The sequence below is a fragment of the Tympanuchus pallidicinctus genome, unplaced genomic scaffold (assembly GCF_026119805.1).
Source record: "Tympanuchus pallidicinctus isolate F22 unplaced genomic scaffold, pur_lepc_1.0 scaffold4, whole genome shotgun sequence".
Lineage (NCBI taxonomy): Eukaryota > Metazoa > Chordata > Aves > Galliformes > Phasianidae > Tympanuchus > Tympanuchus pallidicinctus.
Window position 1 is genome coordinate 44,894,714 of NW_026294758.1, and position 13,330 is coordinate 44,908,043.

Here is a 13,330-nt window from a genome sequence, read left to right on the forward strand (position 1 = left end):
GATGATCAGAGGGCTGGAGCACCTCTCCTGTGGAGAGAGGCTGCAGAAACTGTGCTTGTTCGAACTGGAAAAGAGAAGACTGTGGGGAGACATCACTGCAGTCTTCCAGTGTTTAAAGGGAGTTTGTAAACATTTGAGGGATATCAAATTTTACATGGGTAGACAGTGTTAGGAGAAGAGGGAGTGATTTTAAACTAAAGTTGGAGAGATTTAGATTAGATGTCAGGAGGAAGTTTTTTACTTAGGGAGGCTGCCCAGAGAGGTTGTGGATGCTCCATCCCTGGTGGTGTTCAAGACCAGGTTGGATGGGGTGAGAGTAGTGGTCAATGGTTTGATGTTTGGACAGAGACCAGTGATGAGCAATATCCCCAGGGGATCAGTGCTAGAACGGATTCTCTTTAATATCTTCATTAATGACACTGACAGTGGGATCAAGCTCACTTTCAGCAAGTTTGTGGATGATAACCAAGCTGTGGGGTGCAGCTGATGCACCAGATGGATGGGGTGCCATTTAGAGGGACCTAGACAGGCTTGAGCAGTGGGCCCAGGAGAACCTCGTGAGATTCAATAAATCCAAATGCAAGATCTTGCACCTGAGTCAAGGCAGCATCCGCTATCAATACAAGCTGGGGGGTTTAAACGATTTAACACAGCCCTGCCAAAAGGGACTTGGGAGAACAAGTGGATGGGAAGCTGGACATAGACCCTGGCATCCCAGAAAGCCAACCATATTCTGGGCTTCATCAAAAGAAGCATAGCTAGCAGGTTATCTCACTCCAATTTATACGGGGGAGATGAGGTTCTTTTAATATAACATACCCGACGTGAGATTAAGAAACAATGGTTCAAATGTTGGTCCAACCAGTTTATTATGAATCCTAATCAGGGATAGGGGGAAGGGAAGGAGGGCAATAGAAAAGATAGGAAAGAAGCAAGAATTGGGTGAAGTGGGGATAGTCACCACCAGGATCCAGCAGTGGTCCTGTTGCACGCGGTTTCAAAGGTATGAGGCAAAAGCAGCATGGGGGGAGAGCAGCAACATGGCTGGCTTTGGGTAGCAAGGAAGAAATGGGAGGGCCAATATGGGAGGAAGCAGCAGAATTCAGGTAGCAGGCCCAGGAGAGTCCATCAGCATGCAGAAATTCCGTAGTGTGAGGAAACTGATGGCAGACATCTTTGTTCTTCTTCAGCATCATGGTAGAGTGCAGAGCAAGTCCAGGAGGGAGAGAGCACAGAGCAAGTCCAGGAGGGAGAGAGGCAGGTTGTGAGGCTTCTCATGGCAGAAATCTCTTCTTCTTCATGAGGATTCTGTTGCCAGAAAACCTAAACCTCAAGTTTGTAGGTCCTTTTTTTTTCCTTCTGCCAGCATGACATTCCTGTGCGCTTGGGTAAGAGTCATGTGCAGCCCCCTGAGATGGCCATCTTCCTTGTGATGAGCCCAGACAAAAGACTGCTTCATGTCCATTAATCATGTCCATTAATCAACTTATCTCTCTCTTGTTGCCTCTGGCTTTGTCCATCTGTGTTCCTCAGACAAAGCATTTTGCAAACCTTGCCCAGTGTTCTCCAGATGAAGGATTTCTCAACCCTTGCCCAGGACTTGCTTGGACTTTTTCATCTGTGTCCCCAGCAAGCTTTGAGACAATGATGTAAAAGAATAATATCTTACACAGGTGGAAGGGTGATCCTGCCCCTTTATTCTGCTCTACTGAGGTCTCACCTGAAGGATTGTCTCCAGATGTGAAGTCTGAAGGCAGTACAAGAGACACACAGACCTGTTGGAGTGTGTCCAGAAGAGAGCCACAAAAATGATCCAAGTGATGGAACATTTCTCCTATGAGGACAGGCTGAAAGATCTGGGGCTGTTCATTCTGGAGAAAAGAAAGCTGCAAGGTGGCCAGATAGCGGCCTTTCAGTATCTAAAGGGAATTTACAGGAAAGAAGAGGACAGACAGAGGACAGGGTCTGTGGTGATAGGACAGGAGTATAAGGTTTTCACACTGAGTGAGGGAAGATTTAGGTTAGACACATGGAAAAAGTCTTTTGCAGTGAAGGAGGTGAGGCACTGAAACTGGTTGCCTGGAGATGTGGTTGATGCACCATCTCTGGACTCTTTAAAGGTGAGCTGGATCAGGTCCTGAGCAACCTGATCTAGCTGTGGATGTCTCTGTTCATTGCAGGGGAGTTGGACTATATGACCTTTAAATGTCAGTAGAATTGCAAAAATCATAGAATCATAGAATAGTTTGTGTTGTAAGGAACACTTCCAACTCCTGATGAACAGGGACAGCAAGATCAGGTTGGTCCGAGACTTGTACAGGCTGGCCTTGAATGTCTCCAAGGACGGGGCTTCCACCACTGTCAACGGTTTATGGGCTGGTCCGGCCCAGTTCCGTGACCAGCAGGGCGGAGGGATCTGCGGATCCGCGCCTCTGGAAAAGGGGAAGCAGGGGACCCCAAAATACTTGAAAAAACAACAGCACTGATCTGAGGTGGAACAAATGATTTTACTAAATATAGTATTAGTAAACTACAAAGAGAGAGAGAGAGAGTCTGTTTGAATTGTATAGACCTCACCACAATCCTGGGGTGAGAAGTGCAGTCCAGTTGAGTGACTGAAGTACAGACGGCAAAGTGCAGATGGCGAAACGCAGGCGGCGAAGCGCAGGCGGCGAAGCGCAGATAGCGAAGCGCAGACAGCGAAGCGCAGACAGCGAAGCGCAGGCAAAGAAGAAGAGCTCAGGTGACCTTGCATGGAGTTATATCCCCTTGCTGACCGCAAAGCCTCCTGGGGAAATGTAGTTCTTCTCCGACGGACGAACATTCGGCAGATATCAAACCCCACCCCCAGTGCATTACATGATGTTATGGTGTGGAATACTGATGACCAAAAATCATAAAACCATCTGGGCAACCTGTTCCAATACCTCACAACTTTCACTGAAAAAAAAAAAACAAACAAACAATAAAACTTCTTCCACACATCCAATCTAGATCTCCACTGTTTTCATTTGAAACAATTTCCCCTTGTCCTATCACAAGAGGCCCTGCTACAGAGTCTATCTCCTTCTTTCTTATAGCCCCTCTCTAGACACTGAAAGGGCTCTATCATCTTTCTTGTCTCACCTGTGCAAATATTTGGATAGGATCACCTCCCTTGCCCTGCTGGTTACACTTCTTTTCATGCAGCCCAGGATCTGATGCAAGACCATAAACTTGGATTTGTTGAGTTTCATGAGGTTCTCCTGGCCCACCACTTGAGCCTGACTAGTACTCTATGTATGGTATTCCATCTGTTAGGCATGTTGACTGCACAACACAGTGTGGTGCCATCTGAAAACTTGCTGAGGATGCACTTGATCTCACTATCAATGTCATTGATGAAGATGATAACGAGCACAAAAATCACAATGATTATTTACTGTTGTGAATACTTCTTCCTGAATTCCATTTTATTGGCTTAACTTCATCTGAGACACTTCAATGCTTTAGAGTCAATTTGGAGCATTACATACAACACATTCAAATAAGATTTTTTAAATTTAAAACACAAAGCATCTACAAGCCAGTTGGCCTTATCAGTTAAGATAGTCCTGGTTTTTAGTTTAATGATATGTCCCTACATAATCAAATCATTTTTAGTCTTAGAGGTGCCAATATACTCTGAATTTCCTTCCTGTCTACCATCCCATTTTCACCCAGGAGGCACTGCTTCTTTGTGAGAACATTTTCAAAAATTCCATGTACGTTTGTAACATCAGCTACATTTTCTATAAGAGGCATGTGCCACAGGACATCATGGAGAATCTGAGTGAACTATAGTACAATAAATAAAAAGACTTTCTGATGTTGTACTCTTAAACTAGAGAGGGAGGTTTGCCAGCTAATAGGCAATATGTTTAACTCTAGGTTTATTTTTATGTCACAAGGGCAATGTGCTCATCATATGAAATTATTAGTAGCAGTTGATGAGAAATCTAAAGTGGTGAAATGATTAAAAGCACACCTGTGATCATATTATCGATAAAAATTAAAATGGCCCGTCTCCACTGACTTTCTCTGCTGTCATGTATCATGCACAATTTCCATGGTAATGAAGCATTTACACTGCTTATGCTAGACTTAGATAATATGTTCCCCTCAGGTGTACGTTTTTTATCATCATGCATTTTACTGTATGAATGCTGATGGTGTGGGTGATTGCAAAAGTGTCATAATCCTTGGTTCCTGCAAATACTCTCTCTCACTTTTCCCTCTAACTACACAGGTATTTATAGTTCTGCCACAAAGTCACTGATTGAATGTTGTGTTTTCTGACTTTCTATGAAAAGTCTTAATAGATGAATTGACACAGGAAAGGGATAATACTAAAGTTTTATCTAATATAATGCATTCACTCCTAAACTAAATTCAATTCCATATAACAAATATATTTTCATCTTTGTGAAATTTAAATGGTTACCTCTTTCAGAAGTCTGTAAAAAAATAAATATTTTAAAAACAATACTGTATTCTCTTACTTTTTTTTTTTTAATTATTATTATGTCAATAAAGTCCTATATCTCCTTGGTTTATTCAGTACTTCCATTCATATCCTTGAGTCATCACTGCTGTTAAAATTGTCGCAATATTTTATTTTACATGTCAAGGTAAACAAAGAAATCCAAAGATCCACACTGATTGGAGAATACTCTCAGTAGCTGTACTGAAATATTTGATTAAACCGTTAAGTTCACATGAGAGTCTATAGTTTAACAGTTCGAGCTGCAGAACTGTGTCAGTCTTCTTAGCTTGCAATAGCTTTTATTCTAATCTCTTACAATAAAACACTGTTAGTTAATTAAAAATTTTGCTTGGAGTTGTTGTCCTGTGGATTTTCTGCTTGTTTATGCTTGTATGTGTGTGTTTTCCTCTAATAAAGATAAATGCATAGAAGTTACATTTAACAACAAGAATTCCTGGCCAAAACTATGCTTCACTTTAGGTTAAGATTTCATTTTAAAACTCTTCCACCTTTAATTTTACAAATGCCAATCGGCTATATCAGAAAATTTTACAATCTCCAAATATACTTTTATAAGCTTACAACCTCAATCTTACTATAAAATAATCTTATTTAATTACTAGTCTTTTCTGAGACAGAAATAATTTACTTCAAGTTAGTATTTAATTACCTAAAACTGTAATGGATATTTACAGATGGTATTTAACATAACATTAACATTTAGAAGTTTAATAGCATCTAAAAGTAATACATGATACGCAATCACTAAAGAAAATGCACCACTGATAATCAGTCCTCTGTCCTCTGCAACTAAAGTGAAAATGAATAGCATTTTATAAATTGATGCACAACAGGCACAAAATCTCAAACAATCTATGTAACCATCGTTGAAAATTTTCAAAAGAATTAAATGGTGATAGTGGAGCTGTTACACTGATATGTTAATGGGAACATTTAAGAAAACATTAAACCATAACTTTCTTGGAAATATTTGTCTCACTCAAATTCAGATTTTTTTGTTATAAGCATGATTTTGAATCATTGGAATCGAGATGTCAAAGTTCAGCTTTGTTTCAGATTTTCTGAGAAACATATTTCAATTTTATTATTTTACTATTTTTTGAGTATTTAAAAATAAATGTTTCATGACCTAGTACAGTTCAGAAAAGTAAAACACAGTTTCTATCTGCATACTAACAACTATCAAGAAATTGTCCATCTACTTTCATGAATTAATGACATTTTCATTGAAAATCCCTGATTTCTTAAATTAATTTAATTGTAAATATTATTTTGCTAACTTTTTAAAAGTTGAAGTCACAAAATATGTATAAAAAAACCAAAACAAACAAGCAAACAAACAAACAAAAAAACAAAAATAAAAAACAAACAAACAAACAAAAAAACACCTTCTTTTTCAGTTGTCCATTTATTTTTCTAAATTTCCTGATGAATTTTACAAATAAATTGTATTTTTATTTGGTTTAATTGAATGGTAAGATTTTGTACTTTTAGTTTCTACCTACAGTTATGAACAGAACATAATTTGAGAAATATGTTTGGCCACATTAGCAAAGGAACTATTTCCTATGCCTTTAAATAATTTTCTACCTTTACTCAGTCTGAGAGGTTGAAGGGTTTGACATGTTGTCAACAGTTTAAGGGCTGATTTGGCCCAGTTCCATCATTAGTGGGGCGGAGGGATCCGCAGATCATTGCCTCCAGAAAGGGGAAACAGGAAACCCAGAAATAATTAAAAAGAGTGGCAACGATCTGAGGAGAAACAAATTAATTTACTAAATATGGTATTAGAATGCAAGATAATACACTATAATACGGTATAATTAGAATTGAAGCTAATAAATCAAATATAATGTGAGAGAGTGTCCAAAAGGTGGAAAGGCCTCACCATAATGGTGAGGTGAGATGCGCAGTCAGATCGAGCAACAGAGAGAAGGGAGAGCCAAAAAAAAGAGGATGTCAGGTGACCTACCAAGGTCTTTTACCTGTTCCTCTGAGCAGAAATTATAACAGCACAGAGAATACTCTTCTGGGGAATGTAGTAGTTCCTCTCTTCCAATACAAGTACTGAAACCTGGAGCATTAACTCTTCAACTCCCAGTGAACTAGATGATGCTGTGATGTGGAACACCAATAACCAAAAATCATAAAACCATGACATGTGGACTTTTGTCTATGATCATCCACAATTTAAATGCTAATGATATTGTTTACTTAATCTCTAAACTAGAAGGTTTTTTGTTTTTGTTTTTGTTTTTGTTTTTTTAAAGATACTTAACATACCAAAGGTTATACTGTTTCTCTGAATCTCTCTGGAAATTACTCACTCTTTAGCAGTCTCACTGAATTCTCTGATAATTTTGGCATATTTTGACTGTTATTCATTCTTTCATTTGCACTGATACTAGGCCCCCAGAAGTTGTCAATTTATATGTGTAGCAATTGGAATACTGAATATTCAACAAGATTCTCTTTTATTCTGGGAAATGCTGCTTCTTCTCCTATCTCTTTTCAAATTAATAATGCTTTTTTAGCTCTTTTTCAGTTTGAGATATTTTGTGATTCTATATCTTTAAAGATCACCTAGTCCAAATCCCCCTGTCAGGAACAAAGATTCTTTGTAATATATCAGATTCCCCAAAATTCCTTCTAAACCTATCTTTGAATATTTCTATGAATATCCACAATTTTATCTGGCAGTCTGTTTTAGTGTGTAACTCTATTTAGGGTGTCACGGAGTTGACCAGATCAATCTATATCCGTGACAGTGGTGGCAGGCCTCTGCCCTCCCCCCCCACCCCAGTCCCACAAAAAATGGGAAGGAAGGAAGGGAGGAAAAGAACAGCGGCAACAATCTATGGAGGAAAACTTATTTTACTATAATATTGGAATACAAAATAACACAATCTATACAATTTAATTGAAATTGAGATTAATAAATCAGACAAGATAAGAGAGAGAGAGAGAGTTCCCGGGACCAATTCAAACCTGAAAAGCTTGGAACAGCCAGGAAAGCACCTCCAGCACCCACTGCCAGGCAGCAAGAGAGCGCCCCCCCACCCGGAAGGGCCAGATCCCGTGACTTCTGTAATGTACAGGGATAGGTACCTGGGACTGGAGCAGTGACACTTTAATGCCCCGTACACTACATGATGTTTTGATGTGGAATACTGAAACCCAAAAGCAAAAACAAAAAAAACATAGAACCATGACATAGGGTAAGAAAAGGCCTTCTAATGAATAAACTAAAACTACTGCTTACTAATTCGAAGTCATAATCCATGGTTTTATCATTACATGCCCTGGTGAAGAGTCTTTCATCCTTTCCTATACATGTCCTTTAAATGTTGAATGACGTTTCCATTGCCTATAAAAAGAGGTCTTTAAGTTAAACACCCCAATTCTTTCAGCTTTTCTTCATTGAAGGGGTACTCCATCCCTCTTCTGACCTGCTCTAAGTCTGTGCCTTTCTTACACTGAAGATCCTAGAATTGGACACAGTATTCTAAGTAGGGTAGAGAGGAAGAATAATTTCTCCAAGCCTGCTGGCAACATTTCTGTTTATGTAGTTCAAAATAAGATTTACTTGGGGCTGCAACAGCACTCCACTAGCTCCTCTTAAATTTTCATCTACCAGTATCCCCAAGTCCTAGTCTGCTGGGCTTCTCTCAGTGCAATTAGTGCTAGTACAGGATACTGATATGATCCTGGTAGAGAATCTTTCACTTGTCCTTCTACTTTATAAAATTCAAGTGAATCAATTTATTCTGTCCTGTCCAGGTCCTTCTGGATGACAACCCTTCCCTCTAGTGTATAAACTGCAATACTCAGATTGGTATAATCTACAGAACTGCTGAGAGTGTCCTTCAGTCCACAAACTATATCATTAATGACACAGTTGAATTCTTTGTCCTCAGTATAGACTCTCGAGGAACAGTATTTCTATTCAGACAATGAGCAATTGATTATAGTCTTTTATATGTAGCCATTAAACTAGTTCTTAGTCCAACATGTAGACCACCTCTTAAATTGTGTCTTTCCAACTCAAAGAGAAGAATGGTATGAGACATTGTGTTGAAGGCCTTGCAGAAGTCTATTTAGACAACGCTGGTTGTCCTTCCCTAATGCACTGTCACTCCATCATAGAATGTCACCAATTTAAGTGTGATTTTCCCTTGGTGAAACCGAGTGGGCTATCTCTAGTCATCCCCTTGGCCTCCTGATGTTTCAACCTCGCTACAAATAGAATTTGCTCTTGGAGGGATCTGAAGAGAAGGTAACAAATCCTTAGTTTGTGGAATCTTCCTGTATATCCTTCTCAAAAAAAGGTCTGTCATGATTTTTCAACTATAATGGAGAGAAGCTTGACAATTATATATTCCAGCTCTTTCAGAACCCCAGGATGTATCTGCTTGTATTCCATGGACTTGTGTATGTTTGGAGTCGTCAGATGGTCTTAAGTATGCAAATAAGTAATAGTTTTGCACTTCAGACCCCATGTTTCTGGTTGAATTGACTTGTATTCCAGATTGGTAGCATACTTATTTTCACTTCATCTTATGAAACAACATAGTGTAAACAAAACATAAACAAACATAGTGAAAAATAATTAATATTTGGAGCATTTATTAAAATATATTATTTATAAAGTTTGGACTAAAGATGACAACCATGATGTTTTCAAGTCTATTTTCCAGACTGCTTTAGCAAAGAAGTCGCTGAATTTCAAAAAGTGAAAAATGATGCATTCATACATTTTTTTCTTAATGTACTTAGACGCTTTAATAGTATACATATATTTTATTTCTGAAAAAAAGTACTCAAAAGTTATTTTATGTATGTCCAAATTTATCTGAGATAATATTTGATATTTCTGATATTTTCTAATATAACATATTTTCTCCTCTTTTTTTTTTTTCCTTTTCTTTATGAGAAACTTGACAAATCAGATAGACTGTCTCATACTATGGTTTCTTACAGCAATTAGTATTGCTTAGCAGTAAACATAGATTCTCCAACTATGAGGTGTTTCACAGAAAAGAAAACAATCTCCAGGCTACTTAAAAAAATAATAATTATTATATTTTTATGTTTTCTGCAGCCATCCTGATCTTTTGGTATCCCAGCTCTCTTTCCTAACTTGCTTTGTCCCTTACTTTTACTGAGCATCCTGTCTGACCAACAAGTGATACAGGTTTGTGCCATTGCTGCACATCCTGTCATTGCTTACCAGAAAGAACACTTTCCATTCCAGCTCTTCTTAGGATGGTGTAGAAGTCATCTCTTGACATTCTTCAAACAAAACAAAACTGTCCTCAGCATCTCCTCATAAAACTTCTTCCAACACTTTTACCATCTTTGTTGCTCTAAATGATGCTTTCAAAGACCTTAACAGTATTTAAAGATGTTTGGACAATGCTGTGATGAATTTGCTTTATCTTTTGTCCAGCCCTGAAGGAATCGTGTAGTCAGACTTGATGATCTTTGAAGGTTCCTTCCAACTGAATTATTCTAATCCTAAATCTTAGTAATGAATAAACCCACTGTATAATTTCATGGTTGTTTTTTTTTTTTTTTTTCATTCTTGTTTTATGTTAGGAAATGTTTGTACATTCAACTAAATAATATTCTGAAATACCCAGCAATGAATAGAAATACTGTGTAGTTTTGAAGATAACATGATAAAAATCATGTGTTTATCACGAGTGTCAATCAGCAAATTAAAATCAAACCTCATATTTGTACCAATAAATTCTTAAGACATATCATTAACTCTAGTAATTTCCTATACTCAATTTATTGTAAAAACTAATCATATACAGTGCCAAAATCAATTCCTAACATATAAAACAAGTTTTTCTTTTCAGGTTTGTTAATAGGGAATCTCACCTTCCAGTGTAATTCAAGGACAGTAATAGTACTGCCAACTTTGTGAAAGAGTGGACCACAGTGGATAGAATCACATAGGAGCACAACATGGGAATGTCAAATACAACTTAATATAGCTTTATATAAAATCAAATATACATAAATTTTCTCATCGTTACTTAACCTAAGTTTCCTGCTGGCACTGTAAAAGAAAAAAAGTTCAATTTCTAGATTCTTAGAGCACCTGTATCTATGAAAATATACATCTATGTCTTGAACTTATACAGGAGTAAATATGGAGGAAATTAGTACTGGTCGGGGGGAAAAGGACGGGCCTTTATGTTTGGTTGATTATGTTTGTTTGTTTGTCTTATCATCAGATTGAATTTAAATTTGTAGAAGCTTTCTAAAACTTCAGAAAGTTTCTGGGAGTTTAGAAGCTTTCAGTTGAAATACATCAATATAAAAAATGCAAGTAAGGCAGTCTCAGGTGTTTTTTTCCAGTTTTAGATATGTTTAGCACACTCTGAAGTGTATTAGTTATTCACTTAAAAGTAATCTTCCAAGTTTAAGAAAAGTCAATTGCAGTACAAGTTGTAAAAATAAAAGACATCTCACTTAATATATTTAGTGAGAGATCTGCTCTGGTTATATAAAGACCTATACAGGTCTAATCATGCTGAAAAAATAAGCACCTGGCATCAAAAGCTGCTCATCCAAAACTAAAGTGGCATTTTGTGACCGGGTTTGGAAATAGGTGGTCTTTAAGTTTCCTTCCAATCCAAGCTATTCCGTGATTCTAGGATTTGTTGTCAAAGTCTCTGTTTCATCTACTAACTTTAAAATGGCTTTACTATTCTGCCATCCCATTTGATTATTTTGCAGATCTATTAATTGCTACTAATAAAGAACAAATATCTCATGGCAAAAGCCAAACAAAAATCAGAAAGGTTCACTGCATAGTTAATAACGTTGCCTTCATACTGAAATTTAAATAATGTTCATTAAGTAAGGCCAGTAAATACTAATGACAAATAATAAATCTTAACTTTCTTAAATTCAACTAATAGAGTTGGAAATAAGCTGAACATCCTTAAAGAGTACAATCACCTTTCATGCCTGATATGCTTAAAAATAATAATAATAATCTTCTGAAGATAAATAAAATAATAAAATATCTTTTCTCCAATTAAGAAAGGATAATTTCTCTCCTCCAAAGATTACTTCAAAGCAGGAATATCCTGTCAATCCCAATCTATGCTACCCCTAAATATTCATTCCCTGACTTTGAAATTCATTTGTTTCATGTAGTGTGCTTCTCATGCAATAATTCAGCTATCCCAGAAGTTCTTGCAGTTGCCTCTGTGAAAATTTTTTTAGAATGAGTTTGAGATATTTTCCAATGTCTGTATTTTTTACTTTCTGATAATTGTGCACAGATTCCACTCACTATTAAAGTATGCTTAATATTCAAGTGCATTCTAGGACTGGGAAAAAAAAAAAAAAAAAAAAAGGGATTATTGATTTATTTTTAAACAGAAGTGAGGACAGTTGTAAGCGTCAGAAGTGTTTCTTCTCAAAAGTTAAGCAAAAAGCAGCTGTGTTTCATTTTACAGCTTTTGATAAAGCTTAATATAAGCTCTTGCATCACACTTTATTTTAGAGAAAAATCATAAAACCATAAAACAGAAAAAAATTCAAACAGAAGTTTCACTGTAGTAATATAACTTTGAAGGACTATTTTGTTTAGTTATTATGAAAGGTATTTTATATAACAGCAAAATACTAACTTTTTTTTAATAACTGAATTTGGAGCCTTATGGTTAGTAAAGGGAGCTTATTTGGAAAGCTTACATAGAAATGTTCAGATAAGAATTCTGCATTTATTTGTTATTTTAAGGCACTTGTCTGACAAATACTTACATCAAACTTGTTTACTTATCAATAGACATATAGGGAAATCATACTTTGAGATAGCTTAATAAGAAATTGGGCACAATGTCTCAGACACTAGACTTTCAGCTGTGGGGGTTATAAAAAAAGAAATTTCTACAGCTTAATTGGAAGACAAGGGATTGATTTGGGAAGTAATGAATTGAATTCTTTGGTGGTGTGTAGGAATTCAGACAAGATGATTAGAAAAGTTCCCTAGGGTTGAAAAATCTGTGAACCATTTCTCTATTACACAGTGCTTTGGTTTTGCTGTATGCTTCAGCAAAATATTTTCTAATAAGCTATAGGTGGGCTTTGCAAAACTGCTTAAGTCTGCCTTAACTTTACTCCCATGGAGACATCCATATGTTCAGTGAAATGGCATTAAGTTGCTGCTAAGGGCTAAGTTCTCCTGAGAATTCTACCTGAAATGAGAATAGTGGACATTTAAATAATTAATTTGAGGAGCTAGTTGCCATTTTAATGCTACTGATACAATGATACAAATTTAATGACACTGATACTGATAGCTACAGCTATGCTGGTATTGAGTGATGTAAATTACCTTACTTTGATGTTATTATTGAAAGAAATAACAAAATATTTTCATGTCATAATAATGTTCCCTCATAAATATATCTTACTGATCTAATACAACCACTAGAGACTGCTGGTAATAGGGGAATAAAGTGGGAAGAAGAAAATCAGTTATTCTGCAAGTTTACCAAAATTAAATTATTATTCTTTTTTCCTCATTAAAAAGAAAAAAAAAAAAGGTAGATTTTACCAAAGCAATCCTTTTAAAATGATCAGAATAACAACAATAAAATTTTCAGAACAAAGAGAATATCTTAGTCTTCTATGATAAAGATTCATGAAAAGATCACAAGCCTATCCTAACAATGTTAGATGCATAATCAATTTGGAATTTTATCTAATCTGATACTTGTCTCTGTTATATGCCTCTTTCCATCAAGAATGCCTTGTTTTTATCTGCTGTAAGAT

The 13,330-nt window shown here is 36.5% G+C and overlaps 1 protein-coding gene across 16 annotated transcripts in view; it reads left to right on the forward strand.

The window, feature by feature from the left end:
* The window catches only part of PTPRD (protein tyrosine phosphatase receptor type D), a 1,183,295-nt gene that overhangs the window by 542,502 nt on the left and 627,463 nt on the right, over nt 1-13,330 (forward strand). The window lies entirely within an intron of this gene.